Here is a 9,470-nt window from a genome sequence, read left to right as displayed (position 1 = left end):
ATTCGACCCTATCCTTATCTATAAGGGTTGGTGAGGAGGTTAGGCTGGGCCGCACAGATTGGCCTAAAGTTGATTTGGGCCGGAGGGGTTATGGGCAAACTAAAGCGTTAAGGTTCAAGCCTGATTTTGGGCCTAAGCCAGCCCACACTAAAAGACGGGTTCTTAGAGGACCCAACTCATTTTCTGTTTCAGTTCTTAACGAACCAGATCCAAGAAAAGCCCAGGTTCACACTCAAGCCAATTATCAAAATCTCTCCTCTTCTTCATTTCAGCGTCAGACTGAGAAAGAAAAGTGGAGACTGCCGGTTGCCTCAGCTAGTCGACAGGGTACTCGATGGACTCATACTGAAAAACAGAAATGGGTAGCACGCTCTCCTTCTCCTTCTCCAGGTTTGACCTCTGTCTCTCATCCTAAGAGCTTATTTTCTACCCCTTCTTCGTGTGAGGTGATGGGAAATAGTGAAGGTGGAGTGGAGGATCGTTTGGATCAAAGGAGAGGTCTTTCTGAAGCCATTGTTCCACGGGATGCAGAATCACCGTCTTCAATGACCAAGTCCGAAAGTATTGGTTGTTCCAACGGGGTGACAGTTTGTGTTGGACAAGACCTTCATTTTAAGCTGACAGATGATTTAGCTGTGACTTTACTTAATGAACTTAAGCTTTGTGTTGCTCTAAAAGGCTTAAATGGTCTGCCCTCCGTGACTGGGACGAACTCTACCCATATTTGATGACAAATTTTACTGATGACCCTAGAACAAAGTTGAATCTGCAATTAAAGCAAAGGGGAAGACTTTATAGATCAGTCTCAACAGATCTGTCCTCTTGCCTAGGATATTGATCAATCTGATGTGGACATCATGGAACCCTTAGTAACTGTGCACCCTGATTGCTTAGAGACAGTTAACGATTTGGGTATGGACTGGGTGTTGGATAATATTGGCGAGGTCAGTGAAGCTTTGGGTGTCTCCTCAGAAGGAGATGATGATCGAACACAAACCATTCTTCATGATATTGTGGCAGGAAACAATAATATAGAGACCTCTAAAAGCATAAAAGTTGTTAAAAATAGGAAACATGCACATCAGAAAGGTGATCAGGAGGTTAAGAACCTTATTTCCAATGTCAATTACGAAAGGAAGGATGGGGTGAATAGAGAAAGGGGAAGGACCAACAGTGGGAAGCAAGGAGGAGGGGCACTAATTATTTTTGGTTCTCAATGAAGATACGAATTATTACTTGGAACGTCCATAGATTAAATGATCCGGACAAAAGAAAGGTGGTTAAAGTTGCTTTGAAGAAGTGGAATGCCAATGTTATTTGTTTACAAGAACCCAAGTTGGCTTCTTTTTCTGATGATGTGGTTAGAAGCCTTTGGGGAAGTAGGTTCATGGATTTGGAAGCCTTGAACGCCTCTGGTACATCAGGTGGCATTCTGATTCTGTGGGATCGTAGATGGATGTCCAGAACGAATATCTGGAAAGGGCTTTTTTCTTTGTCATTCGTGTTTCAGATAGAAGATGATAATTTCAGTTGGGTCTTTTATGGAGTTTATGGACCCGCTATTGATTGTGATAGACCTGTTTTTTGGTTGGAACTTAGCTACATTAAGGAATTGTGGTCATTGCCTTGGTGCTTAGGCGGGGATTTCAATTCTGTTCGGTCTCCATTTGAGAGATCCACAGTGGGGAGGTGGTCTTCGGAGATGACCCAGTTCTCCGACTTTATTGATGGTCACCTTCTAATTGATTTGCCATTGGAAGGGGCAACTTTCACTTAGTCTAGCACTAGAGACCCAGTTACTTTATCAAGGCTCGACAGATTCCTGATTTTTAGAGATTGAGAGGAGAAGTTCCCGGATGTCATTCAGGCAGCTTTGGTTAGAGTCACGTCTGATCATGTGCCCTTAGTTCTTGATTGTGGAGGTATGAGATCTAGACGGACTCCATTTCATTTCGAAAATATGTGGTTGAGAGCTGAGGACTTCCAAGGGAAGGTCCAGTCCTAGTGGGAGGAAGCAACGTTTACTGGCTTTACTAGCTATGTGCTTGCTAAGAAGTTTCAGATTCTCAAATCTGAGCTTAAGAAGTGGAACAAAGATGTGTTTGGGAATCTTGAATGGTAGAAAAATAGAGTCTTAGCTGATATTGCTGAGATTGATCGTCTTGATGAGATAAGGCAAGTCATGGAATCTCTACGCTCTAGAAGAGTGTCTTGTCAGATGACTTTTGCTGAGATTGCTACTATGGAGGAGATTTCGTGGCGTCAGAAATCTCGGGCTTTGTGGCTTAAAGAAGGTGACCGCAATACTAAATTCTTTCACAGGCTTGCTGATGCTCATAGAAGATACAATAACATTGGGCGTATTCGTGTGAATGGTTTAGAGTTGCGGAAAGAAGATGAGGTGCGTGGGGGTATTGTTTCTTTTTATCAGCAGCTCTAACCGAGACTTTGGAATGGAGACCAAAACTTGATGGTTTACATTTCGATGCTATTTCTTCGCTCGATAGTGATATGCCTGAGGTTCCGTTCTCTGAAGAAGAAGTTCTCAAGGCGTTATCCAGTTGTAATGGTGATAAAGCTCCAGGGCCAGACGGATTCACTATGCGGTTTCTGAAGGAGAGCTAGGAGGTGGTGTGTAATGAGGTAATGGGCACTTTTCACGAATTTCATTCTCATGGCACATTTGAGAAATCATTAAATGCATCTTTCATTGCTCTTATTCCTAAGAAAGGCAACGCCTCTGACATTAAGGACTTCCGGCCAATCAGTCTAGTGGGGTGTATGTATAAGCTTATTGCCAAGGTCCTTGTTCTTAGAATGCGAAATGTTTTGGATGGAATTATCTCAGAGTCACAAAATGCTTTTGTTAGTGGTAGAACAGATTTTAGGCTCCGTTCTTATTGCAGGAGAATGTATTAACTCCAGGTTGAAGAGTGAAGTTCCTGGTGTATTATGCAAACTTGACATCGAGAAAGCTTATGATCACGTGAATTGGAAAATTTTTCTTTACTTGCTTCGGAGAATGGGGTTTGGGGATCGATGGATAAAATGGATTGAATCTTGCATCTCGTCAGTTATGTTCTCCGTGCTTGTGAACGGCTCTCCTGCTGGTTTGAGACAAGGAAATCCTTTGTTGTCTTTTCCTTTCCTTATTGTCATGGAGGGATTGAGTAGATTAATGAAAAAGGCAGAGGATTTGGGGTACATAAGGGGGTTCACTGTTGGCAGAGATGTTGCTAACCAGATTGAGATATCCCATTTGTTGTTTACAGATGATACCTTGGTTTGATGTGATGCTGATGTTTCCCAACTCAAGTATTTGAGGTGCATTCTTACATGCTTCCAAGCAGTGTTTGATCCTAAAATTAATGTTGGAAAGAGTGTGCTTGTCCCAGTGGGGGAGGTTTCTGATATTTCCTCTTTAGTTGCTATTCTTGGGTGTGGAGTGGGTGCTTTTCCACTCCCTTATCTGGGATTACCTTTGGGAATCTCCTCCAGTAGAATGGGCCTTGGGATCCGGTGATTAACAGGTATGAAAAAAGATTAGCGGGATGGAAAAAACAATATCTTTCGAAAGGGGGGAAAGTCACTCTTATTAAGAGCACCCTCTCGTCCCTTCCCACATATTTCTTATCTCTGTTTCAAATCCCGTGCTTTGAACGAATTGAAAAAATTCAGAGAGATTTTCTTTGGGGTAGAAAAGGAGAGGAGTTTAAGTATCATCTTGTTAATTCGGAGCAGGTTTGCAAACCATTGAAGTTTGGCGGGTTAGGTATCCGGACGTTGGTCCCTTTTAATAGAGCCTTATTGGGGAAGTGGTTATGCAGGTTCGGTAAAGAGCGTCATCGACAATGGAGAAGAGTTATCTCGTGTCGTTTTGGGGAGGAGAGTAGAGGTTGGTCCTCTCGTCCTGTTTCTATTATTGGGGGCGTTGGCGTTTGGAAGTTCATTCGGAAAGGTTGGGATATGTTTTTCACCCATATTCGGTTCAAGTTTCGTAATGGTATGAATGTAAGATTTTGGGAAGACTTATGGTGTGGTGATCAGTTGTTGTCTCTTTCCTTTCCTCGTCTCTTTAGCATTGCCGAGAATAAGCATGCTTATGTAATTGATTATTATCATCTTGATAACAGTGGAGTTATGTGGGATGTGTGTTTTAGGCATTCTTTTCAGGATTGGGAGATAGCAGAAGTTTGCGTCTTTTTGGACTTGTTGTATAGACAGAAGGATGTTGGCAGAGGTTGTGATGATCTTTTGTGGACCCCCTCTCTTCATGGTAGATACGAAGCTCGATCCATGTTCTTGTGTTTGTCTAATTTTATTGGACATAATTTCCTATGGAAGTGTATTTGGCGCTCTAAAGCTCCTATTAGAGTTGCCTTCTTTGTTTGGATTGCTACCTGGGGAAAAATTCTAACATTAGATAATCTGCGTGAGAGGTAATACCATTGTTAACTGGTGCTGTCTCTGTAAAGCTGATGGTGAGTCGTGGACTATCTTCTTATGCATTGTCTTGTTGCATCTGATTGTTGGAATCTCATATTCAGTATTTTTGGCGTTCAGTGGGTAATGCCTAAGCACTCTTTCCAATTAATTAATGCTTGGAGAAGCTGCCCTGTTTCTGGTCATGCTCGTGATTTTTGGAAGGTCGCCCCACATTGTGTTTGGTGGTGTATTTGGAGAGAGCGAAATAACAGAAACTTTGAAGGGAAGGAATCGTCTTTTGCAAACCTTAAGTCTCTTATTCTTTGCTCTCTTTTCTATTATGTTAGAGGTAGCGCTTGCTCCTCGATTGATGATTTTTTTGTTCTATTGGACTCTGTTGGTCCGTAGGTTTGGCTTTTGCTCTTTCGTTTTTGTGTATTAGGGATACGTTCCCCTTTTGAACGTTTTTCTAATATATTTTTACTTATCAAAAAAAAAAAAAGAAAAGAAAAAGAATAGAACCCCTAAATGTAGAAGGATATAACAATAGATTAGCATATATTAGTGAGTTGACTGGTAAACTCATAACTTACGCTGCAAGGAAACTATCCATGGAAACACAATACTACACATTGACGCAAGACAAGTAGTTACCAGAAAGATAGAAGGGGATGAGAATGAGAGGATGAGATGAGGCTAGACGAAGGAGGTGAGAAAAGAGATTGAAGGAGGTAGGTTAGAGAGACTGAGGGATTAAGAACAACAAGGGAGAAAAGATATGTGGAGAGTTCACAAACTCACGTTAATAATTCAATGTTCTCAAAACTAAATTGTTTGTTTACAAAGAAGCCCTTATATAGGCGAAACATTAAGCAAACCCTAATATATGAAAATACTAATATAACCCTAAAAATAGTGCATTGCCAAAAATAACAAGGAACGTAATAATGTAGCCCTAAATTACAAAAATTCAGCAGGTAACGGGGTGTGATTCATACACATGAGCTGCACGTGTTCTAACATTACCTTTGGATAAGAGGAAAAGAGAAATAAAATTAGGAATTTCTGTTCTTTGGGAAATGAGGAGAAACAAAAGACTGCTAGTTTAGGGAGTGAACACCAAAGAGCATTAAGAGAGAAATAGAGACAAGGAAGGTTCTCTTTCTTTGTATATAGTTGCATCCGGACGTGATCAATTTATCAAATTTGGAGCATGTGTTTCAGTTATATTTTTATAATATAATGATTAAAAACTAATTATAAGGCAAATGGCTGGTACAGCTCCAGCCTTCCCCATTCTACCAAAAACCTTACGGCTTTGCTTAGTGAATTTAGATAAATGAAACCATGGTAAGCTCAACCCGACGTGAATCCCAGCTTAAGATGCAATGTTGCACATGCTTTACTTCATTATTGGCACATCTAAAAGGCTGCCCATTGGACTTCTTCACCATTCTTTTTTTCAGATTTTTTCTCCCTCTGGCTGCATCCTCTCCCTCCTAAACTCAACTTACCACTTAGATTTCATCATCAAACATCAAAATACCCAAGATCTATTCTTAGATCTCAAAATCTGAATGACTTTCTAAAAACTTTTAGATCTTGAATCAAAAACACATTTATTGGATTATGTAGTAAAAGTTTGTGCATCGATGCATTTTGGATCCTATTTGTGAGTTTAGAAAAAAAGACATTCACGAGCGCAGCGCCTGATTCCATTATATTACGCGGCTACGCCTGATACTTTCCCACATTCGCTTCTGCGTCTGTGAAGCATGCTAAGGAGTGCATCATTATCCTGCATGGAATAGCGTGTGGTTGAACTTTTCTCTTCAAGATTTGTAGTCCTCTTTCACACTCTCTTTAAACTTGTGTCAAGCAGTTTCAACTACAAATCTCTACCATCAGTGAACCGTTGAAGCAGAATTGATTGTCCCAGTCTAGTGCAAGGGATGTGTGAAATCTTTCTTTTAGCTGACACCCAATAGCCGACAAGGGCTTCCATCAAATATAATCTTATATCCCCAACCATTCTATGACAGATTATAAGAGCCAAGGAAGTCATCAGCTGCCCGTCTTAGGTCTTGGGGATACTTTCAGAAAACTGTCATTATTACCGTAATTCACCCAAGAGAAGCATGATAGTTTCTTGATAACAATTTACAATCCTCCCTATGAAAAGAAGGATTGTATCCTAATAACTATTGAGTGCTGATTTTTTATAAAAGGGTGTAATTCGAAAATCACTGATACCCTTATTGTGGTTATATTGTCTATTGAAACTAGGGGTGTTCAAAAAATCCGGTAAACCGAAAAACCGGACCGGACCGTACTGAATTGGGCTGTTTGGGCTAGTCCTGGACCCAAAATTATGGAACCGTAATTTTTCGGTCCAGTCCTGGTTTAGGGTCGTGCTGGACCGGACCAGCTCAAACCGAATCGTTACTATGTTATATATATATATATATATATATATATATATATATCATATCTTAAACCTAAATCAAGTAAAGTTCTAACGTGCCCCATTTCATTCTTTTGTTCTTTAAATTTCTTTTAAAAAAAGTCAAATTTTCCTTTTCAAATATATCTTAATTTACTTTCCTTTCAAATATATCTCAATTTTCTTTCCTTTTTTTCTTTTTAAAATTCTTTTTTTTTTGCGTGTTATATCAATGTTAGTTGAATTTTTTATTTTTTTTTTAACTTTGCCCCCTCTAAAATAAAATAAGAAGGAAATCAACTGAAATCGACAAACCGAACTGAACCAAACCGGTTTTTCGCAGTTTGGTTTGGTTTGGTTTGGTTTGGTTCCATAGACATTATGGTTCGGTTTAGTTTCAAAAATAGTGGAACCGTTATAAATAGTTTGGTCCCAAAATACTCCCAATCCGGTCCAAATCGGATCGTGTGCATCCCTAATTGAAACAAGAGGAAGCTGATCAAGAAGATGAGGAAGTATTTGGTTTATCTGTTGTAAATGTTGTTTCTTGTACTTACAACTGTCATGATTTTATCTTATTTTATTCTTGTTTGTCACATTTATATGCTTTTTTATGTGTACAGTCGGATAACTTTTGCAAGTAAGAAGCAGAAAAATAATGGGCAGAGAACAAGATCAAGTATGTTAGAAGCACAAAAAAGAGCATTGAACAATCTGCGTGGCTCTTTGTGTCATTGGAAGAAAAGAAAGCTGATTGACTATTACTTTTTGGTGAATATGAAAAAAAAAAATTCCCCGGCTTATTTGGCATAGTTAGCATAACCAAAAGGATCCTTGGGTCTTACATTGATCAGGTAGGTGAAAGTTGAGAAATATAGCAGGTTGATAAAGTATAAAGCAAGTAGGTAGAGAGAACTGTAAATGTACATATTTTCAGCTTTGTGACCTATTTTCGGATCCAAAATGGTGGTGATTTCTCTCTACCGAGGTTGTTTCGGCCCCAATTTGTTTTTCTACTGTTAGGTTCTTGGTTTCTTCTTCTTCTTTATATATATATATATATATAAAGCGCGACAGGGTAGTACCTGTCGCAGTGCCGCATCAGGCATGGAATTAGGATTTTGTTCCTCATAATTCGGTTTTTATGTATGGGGTCAACATGCCATGGAGTATGAGCCATGGATAACGGTGTTCACTACTTGCAAAATTTTTTTTTTTTTTTTTTTTTTTTTGAAGAAAATATAATTAAAGCTGAATCCTGGTTGGGCACAACCGTCATCAAGATATGTTTTTCTAAATTAACGTGACACAACCGTCTAAAGTTCAGCCTGCATTGTGTTACTTGGACCCAAAAACATAAAAGCGTTTTCTTTTGAGCTCTCCAACGTTCCTACAAATAGCTTTGTGTCTATATGTTGTCCTGCCTTTATTTTAAACGAGTTTGCCTGCTTAGTTCAAACACCATATTAATATTCATCTTCAAGTACACTGAGATCTTGACAACATTTTATGATTTTGAGGCAATTGAAGAGGTGAGATTGTTATGCTATTAGGAAACAGAGAAAATAAGACTTTTGAGTTGCGACATTGTCAAAAATGATTTTTTTTTTTTTTTTTTTTTTTTCAAATGTGAAATTTGAAAGAGTGAAACCATATAAAATTGTTACTAGCAAATAATTTGATTTCTCTAATTCAAGTCAAATCCCTAATCTAAAAGGATCTCTTGGGCAGCTCTGAGAGTAACACTTGTTCTAGCTTGAAAAAGCACCGGAATGAATTCAAAATTATTAATTTTTAACTTATTTGGAATTTCAAAAGTCTTCATGGGAATAAATACAACTTCTATTAAATATGTAACTAGACATTTATTTATTTTTATTATTATTATTTTTTTTGGGTGGGGGAGGGGGTTGTTATGGTGGCTTTGGTTTGTAACGTGCTGTTAAATTCAATATATATTTTTTCACCGAGTTAAATTCAATTAAGTTCACATCTAATGAAAGGTAACGCGAAGTACATGGCTTGGCCATCAGACACTTCAAAAAAGCTAAAAAAAATAAAAAATAAATAAAAAAATAAAAAATAAAAAGGGTAGAGGAGATGATTTTGACGCTCCCTCTTGGGCCATCCGGTATGGACATGCCATGGTATGGGGCTAGCTAAATGGCAGGCCCCACAAAAAATATGTTAAAAGGTTGGCTTCAGGCCCACGGGTAGCAACGCTTGTGGCCAGCTTTGTGGGGCCCATGTACTTTTATGCCTTTTCCATGCAAGTTTTTCCCCCCTTTCTTTTGACAGGTCTTACCAATTATATATTCATTTGTGCTTAGCTCCATGATTGGGCTGGCCACATACTATAGCTAGCTGTTAACCTAATTGCTAACATGGCTGCCAACTTTTATGTGCATAGCCAGCCGCCATTGTCATACTGGATTGCTCTTACAAGCTATAATTGGAAGGGCAAAAATAGAAAGGAAAAAATAGAAGATTGCATGCTTCCTTCTTCACAAACCAGGAAACAAAAACTCTCTAAAATTGAAAAGAGAGCTATGTTACTGCCAAATAATAAATCATAACCTTAATTATCTTGTTTGAAAAAAAA

This window comes from Cornus florida, unplaced genomic scaffold (genome assembly GCF_030987335.1).
Source record: "Cornus florida cultivar Cherokee Brave unplaced genomic scaffold, ASM3098733v1 CherokeeBrave_3.0.0_Hap2_Chr11, whole genome shotgun sequence".
In the NCBI taxonomy this organism is placed as follows: Eukaryota; Viridiplantae; Streptophyta; class Magnoliopsida; order Cornales; family Cornaceae; genus Cornus; species Cornus florida.
This window is presented reverse-complemented; position numbering follows the sequence as displayed.